Raw genomic sequence first — 7,324 nt, forward strand, 5'->3', positions numbered from 1 at the left:
GCACATGGAAATTCTACGTAAAATATTTTAGGCGTGCAAATTCAGTATTATGCTTCATTAAAAAATGCTTGGTGTAAACTTGGCTTGGTTTGACTTTTCAGAATTTTACCCAGGAGGCGCTCATAACATTATACTACGACGCAGTGCCGTATTGTAGAACGAGGAAAAAAATTCAGCGTAGTTATTAACTTATGTGAGGTTTCCCTTTAGTTTTATTTGGTTTGTAAGAAATAAAATAGCAAATTCGACAAAATGAGAAGCATTTAAGTTTTAAACAAAGTATGAAGATCCCTTCGTTTCGACGATATAGAGGTTCTTATATCGTATACGATATAGCAAACTCCTGCCTTCTGGCAAGGTTGTTATGTGTCAGCTGTTTGTAGTTAGTTACGTTTCTCCGTGTCAATTCGTTTTGTTAAATTATTGGGAGATAGATTGTTTATTACATAAAGATGGCGCATCCCGAATATCCGCTAGGGCCATTCTTTGCAGAGCTATAGGCCTTGTATGTGTGACAGCGGGAATCGTGTAAGAGGTGCACGTAGAATGCTCGCCTAGCCGCCGAACTCAGTGGACACGGAAGTTCACATCCGAAAGCAGCTGTCTCGATGATTGGTGATGGAACGACTGATTTGGGGCAGCACATCCATCGAATTATGTTATTGGTTTTGGAGGCAGGATGACCGAGCACAGTCTTGTATTATAGATGGTTCGTCCTGATGTGGTGTCACAATGAACAAATGCCTTTTCACCCTACTTATCGCTAAAATTGGCTGTTGAAGGGCCTGCTAGCGCATAGGTTCGACATATATTGATAAATCGTTATGAAAGTCATATGGTGGCAACGTGAGTTAGTGCCGCTTCAACATAATATGCATGTATATGTACTTATGTAGATATGTATGTGCATATGTACTTATTATATTGACTAATAAATGCTTTAAATAACGAAATATTTGCGACAACATTGTAGTTTCTGTGAACAAGCAAGGACACGATATTTTTAGCTGGACTCGATGCTTCCGCACAGCCAGTTAAAATCCATCCGAACACGGTTTCTTGGGCGAGAAGCGTTTTTAATACGTTCTTTTTTATGCCGCCTAAAATTATCTGGGGATATATGTCTCCTCCGAGGACGAGATCAACTGGTTCATTAATGAAGAACCTTTTATCTGCCAGGACTAAGTCAGGGAATGCTTGCCGAGTCATGGCGCTTACTTGGCAAGTCGGCAGATCCCCTGTTAGTTTTGGTAACACCAGTACAACAGCATCTATGCTTATCAACGGGTCTGTGGGCGACCGCAATTGAATGGTGCACGCTTCGTTTACCTTCGGAGATGGTGAGTTATTGATGCCCGAAACTTGGGCATGCAAGCGTTTTGATGGCAGGTTGATTCACCGTTTGAGTCTCTCAGTAATGAACGAGCACTCAGAACCAGAATCTATAAGCGCTCTAGCCGTAAAATTTACACCATTGTAGTGTATTCTAACCCATGCTGTTCCCAATAGAACTCCTTTACTTGTATTTGCGTAACAAGAATTTACATTTGTAACCGATTTGATGTTTCCTTTTTCAGATTCGCGTCTTGATTGAGCCTGGTTTGGAGTAGATTCTACGTTACCCGATGGATCAGTTGTTGCTTTTGGCTGAATTGGCATATGGAACAACTTGTGATGTCTTGAAGGACAAGTGCTGCAGTTAAATGAGCTGGTACATCTTGAGACTGTGTGCCCAGCAGATAGACAATTCAAGCAACTGCGAATGCTCTTCACGTAATCTACTCGCTCCGTCGGCTTTAGACGCAAAAACCTGTCGCACTTTGATAGCTTGTGCGCATTGCTGTTACACATTTTGCATGTTGCCTTTGCTACACTGGCTTGAAGGGCGCCAAACTTTTTTGCAGGTGTCTCTGCAGAAGTCCGAGAGCTGGTGGTTTAGGTTTCGAAGCTATATCTCCCCTAAGACCTGTGACGGTTTCCAGTGTTTGAAATTTATCCATATCTACCCATTGGGAAATCTCAGTTTTATTTTCTATGGTTTGCTCCCATAGTGCCAGTGTCGTTTCTGGCAGTTTTGTCGAACACAAATATGTGAATATTGCATCCCAATTTGAAACATCAATCTGATGACACTGAAGCGACGAGATGCAATTATTAATGTCAAGTTGCAGTTTCTTGATGGAGCTACCGCATTCACTCTCAACTGCGTTTAACTTAAATAATAATACCTTTAATTAACTTAAATAATAATAACTTTAATTGAGCATTGACCAGGATACGTTTATTTTCGTACCTGTCACAAAGTTTTTTCCAGGCTGCACCAAAGCCATCGTTGGTTAATGGGGATCTCTGCACTATTTACTTGGCCTCCCCTTGAGTCTTTTGCCGGAGGTGATACAGCTTCTCAACTGGGGTAAGGCGCTTATTTAGAATATATAAACGATGGCCACGAAAGATAATCTCTTTTAAAAACGTCTGTGTCACAAAGAGGGAGATGAATATTAAGCTGGCGACCTGACTTGTATTCGCTTTCCTTTTCAGTCTTTGCGAGTTGCTCTGAAAGATCAGCCATTGCTGCTTGGCACCGCAAAAAACTGAAGTAGGTGCTTTTATACTTCTATTTAACCGATGTCAGGTCTTTGGTTTCGAGCTCTTTTGATGCGCAAAGTTCATCATAAGACCCCTTTACCTTTTCCCACAGAGCCTTTAGTTCATCCTTTTGGAAAGCTAAGGAGTGCTTTGTGTGCTCTGATGGCTGCATAGTATTGTAGTTAGATTCGAATTCTGCTACCGAATCTGCCTGACGAATAAAGGTATCCATTTTTGACCAAAGGCAACTGAAGTGGACGCAAGACAAAAGATTTGTTTGTATGAATCGCCGATTTGTGGACCAATATTACCACTAAAAAACGCTTAGCCCGAAATAAGCCTAGTTCTTATGAGAACAACAAAGGATAACTTGTATATTTAAATAACGATTTATTTATTTTGCAGCCAAGTAAGACTGTCGAATACGTAATTACATATGTATATGTGCGTATATACAAAAAATGTGCAAGTCACTCGCCACCCAACTCAACCAAAAAATGTGATATACGTGTGTAAATAATTGAAATTCACAATATGCAATTTATTTAAAATTTCCGATGAAAAAATTGTGTCTATTCAAGCGCGGCTGTGTTTTTATGCAACCAACAAATAAATGGGGGAAACAACCCAGTGACTAAGAAGTGATCAGCAATATGTACAAACGCGCCACTACTAATCGACAAGTGCATTGTGAATAGAAACCAAAGGAGTTTGGCAAAAAAACTTGAAGTTACGCGATTAATAAAATGAAATAAAAATGAAAGCCAGTAAAATGAGAAAAAACTAAATTCTGTGCTTTGCAAGAAAAGAATAAATTTTATCAATCTTGTGCTTCGGTAAACGCGACTGGTATTTTTACACAAACAACCCCGTATCAAGAATCAAAATGGACGATCGCGCAATTCGTTAATGATAGCCGATACCCCAATAAACGTGAAAAGTGTTCTATTTTTTATTAAAACAAGTAAGAAAGTCTAAGTTCGGGCGGAGCCGAACATTAAATACCCGGCGCAAGTATTAAATATATGTTTTTTCACCTTTCCGAAACCTTCCGCTAGATGGTAAGCCGGGGTGTATCAATTTTGAGTAAATTAGCGTCCTTCAATTTCGAAATATTGAAGTTTCAAGCATTTCTGAAATTTACCGTTATATGAGAAGCGGCCGTTATTTTAGTCCGATTTCAATAATTTTCAACGTTTTGCTTATATGTGGCAAGCACAATAACCACAACGAATTTGGTACAAATTGGTAGAACGGTTACCGATATACTTATATGTGATCATAAGTGGGCGGTGCCACGCCCATTTTCCAAAATTTTACCATAAACGTATTTCTTGGTAAAGAATTGCTGCAAGCATCAATTTTGAATAAATTAGCTTCAATATTTACTGATTTATCGAAGATTTTGTATTTCTGTAAATTACCGTTATATGGGATGTGGGCGTGGTTATTGTCCGATTTTAAAAAGTTTCGGCGATTGTTTATGCTGTACAAAGGCCAACAACTGTGCCAAGTTTGGAAGAAATTGGTGCAGCAGTTACCAAGATATACACATGTAACCATAAGTGGGCGTGGCTACGCCCATTTTCCAAAACTCTATAATATTTTTATTTTTCGTCTAAAAATTATTGTAAATATCAATCTTGAGTGAATAATCTCCAGTAGTTACTAAAATATCGCAGTTTTCGTATTTCTGAAAATTACCGTTATATGGGAAGTAGGCGTGGTTATTGAGCGATTTTAAAAATTTTCGCCCATTTGGTATGCTGTGCGAAGGCCCACAACCGTGCCAAGTTTGGAAGAAATTGGTGCAGCGGTTACCAAGATATACACATGTAACCATAAGAGGGCGTGGCTACGCCCATTTTCCAAAAATTTATAATATTCTTATTTTTCGTCTAAAACTTATTGTAAATATCAATTTTGAGTGAATAATCTCGAGTAGTTACTAAAATATCCCAGTTTTCGTATTTCTGAAAATTACCGTTATATGGGAAGTAGGCGTGGTTATTGAGCGATTTTAAAAATTTTCGCCCATTTGGTATGCTGTGCGAAGGCCAACAACCGTGCCAAGTTTGGAAGAAATTGGTGCAGCGGTTACCAAGATATACACATGTAACCATAAGAGGGCGTGGCTACGCCCATTTTCCAAAAATTTATAATATTCTTATTTTTCGTCTAAAACTTATTGTAAATATCAATTTTGAGTGAATAATCTCGAGTAGTTACTAAAATATCCCAGTTTTCGTATTTCTGGAAATTACCGTTATATGGGAAGTAGGCGTAGTTATTGAGCGATTTTAAAAATTTTCGGCCGTTTGGTATGTTGTGCGAAGGCCAACAACTGTGCCAAGTTTGGAAGAAATTGGTGCAACGGTTACCAAGATATACACATGTAACCATAAGTGGGCGTGGCTACGCCCATTTTCCAAAAATTTATAATATTCTTATATTTCGTCTAAAAATTATTGTAAATATCAATTTTGAGTGAATTATCTTCAGTAGTTACTAAAATATCGCAGTTTTCGTATTTCTGGAAATTACCGTTATATGGGAAGTGGGCGTGGTTAAAGTCCGATTTCGCCTATTTTCAATACCAACCTACCTTGGATTAAGGGAAACCTACATACCAAATTTCGTTTAGATATCTCAATTTTTGCTCGAGTTATCGTGTACACGGACGGACGGACAGACGGACAGACGGACGGACAGACAGACATGGCTTAATCGATTTCTTTTTTCATCCTGATCATTTATGTATACATTTGTCTATATCTATCTCGATTCGTTTTGGCTGTTACAAACAACCGTTATATGAACAAAATTAATATACCCTTGTGCACAAGTGCGCTCGGGTATAAAAATATAAGGCACTGAGTGTTAATAATCACGCGCTTTTTTTTTCAATATATGTATATCTACACAGTTTTTTTTGTTTTGACGATTTGTACATACACAAGTGCAATGAAATTCAACCACGTACCTTAATGTGTTGTTATATGCCGTGTAGTGCGATGTGCTAGTTTGTTAAAAATTGTGTTGCTGACACTAGTGGTGCTGTGATGCAAACGTGATGCTGTAATGCAAAACAAAACGTTGATTTGTTGAACAGCCGGTTAAGCGATGAACCAATAAAAAGCTGCTTGTGTAGCAAACCACAGAAAAAAAACGCTTGATGTAGCTCTTGTGGCACGTTGGTTATGGTGCGAAAACTCAGGTTCTCGTAGATGTGGACGAACGTGATGTTATTGTGATCAATGTGGAAAAATGTGGCGATCGGTTGAGGCAGTTGAAAAACTCAGATGTGATGCAAACGAGGTGTGATAGTTGAGATCTCTCCTTCAAGACGGTCTTCTACGAAGTGAAAAAGTGCTAACAAACGAAAAGGGATGTAGCCCACCCCACAGTAACTTTCGTTAAGTTTCCCCTCCAATAAGGTACCGTACAGTGGGGCTTATTGTTAGGGGCTGGAAAGATAGCCGTAACTTATATATGTGTTTGTGTGCTCTTACATCAAGTGACAAAACGCGGATTAGGCAGGTGCAATATATTTAGGTAGCGGACCTAAACACAGTTAAAAAAATATCAATGGCGGAATTAATAGAGGTACTTTCTACCAGTGATTCCAATGAGTCTCGAGCATCTATTACTGTGTGGGACTACAGAAAAGGAACCTATTTTTGGTGTACAAGGGGGGTGGCGTCGTTCAACAACGCATTATTTATTTATTGAGGGGCCACTATGTCGTAGCTGCAAATAGCACCAAGCCTCTTCTGCACGTTTGGTCTTTTAATTCACAACGGCAAGTGACCCATGTAGGCTTCGTGTTGCCTGGTCGGGCCAACGCAATGTCACTTTCTTCTGATACTCTTTATCTTGTGGCAGCAATTCAGGAAAACATCTACATTTGGCACTTGTCGCCGGGAAGCATGCGGAACATAATTTCAAAGCATTTTCAACCTATCAACTGTATACGTTTTGACGAGGACTCGCATTTTGTTACAGCTGGCCAAGATGGATCTGTCATGGTGTGGAACTTGACGACTGTGTATGCACGAGATGACGACAATCAAGCACCAGTGTATACTTTCACTGATTATGGTCTTCCTGTAACAGACGTGCACATTGGATTGGTGGCATACGAGGGCATATGATGACAGTTTCACTGGATCGTACATGCAAAATATATGAGATACTTACTGGTATACAGCTTTCAAATGTCGTTTTTGCGGAAGCATTACACTGCGTAGTAGCAAACATTTTAGAAACGGATATATATGTAGGAACTGCTGCAAGCAATATATATAGTATCGATGGAGGTCCTTCCAAGGGAAAGATAATACAGTGCTATAACCCCACTCGTGGCACACACTAGGCAGGAAACCTCGCGGACAACATATACCCACTATTATGAAATAACATTACGACGCACTGATGTTGAGTATTGAACTACTGAGTATTTTAGTGAATTTGATCATGAGCAAGGTATATTAAACAAGGAAAGGCATGCTACTTATCTGTCAACTGTTGCAAAAAGTTTTTAAGTTTGGTAGATAATTACATCTTGCTTTTTTTACGATGACAGTAGGCTAAATGTGGGATAAATCATACACCTGCCATTTTTAAATTCTCTATTGGCACTTACACAATATAGACCGAATGATTAGCAGTGCCGAAAACGAAGAATGATCTAAAGGAAAAAGGTTCAGTTAGTTTAGACTCAATTTACGTAACG

General features: G+C 39.1%; 1 pseudogene; it reads left to right on the forward strand.

Annotated features, from left to right (window-relative positions):
* Positions 1-6,177: 6,177 nt before the first annotated feature.
* LOC118749922 lies at positions 6,178-6,964 on the forward strand (annotated as a pseudogene).
* Positions 6,965-7,324: the final 360 nt, after the last annotated feature.

This window comes from Rhagoletis pomonella, unplaced genomic scaffold (genome assembly GCF_013731165.1).
Source record: "Rhagoletis pomonella isolate Grant_MI unplaced genomic scaffold, Rhpom_1.0 Rhpom_scaffold_00088, whole genome shotgun sequence".
NCBI classification, from domain to species: domain Eukaryota; kingdom Metazoa; phylum Arthropoda; class Insecta; order Diptera; family Tephritidae; genus Rhagoletis; species Rhagoletis pomonella.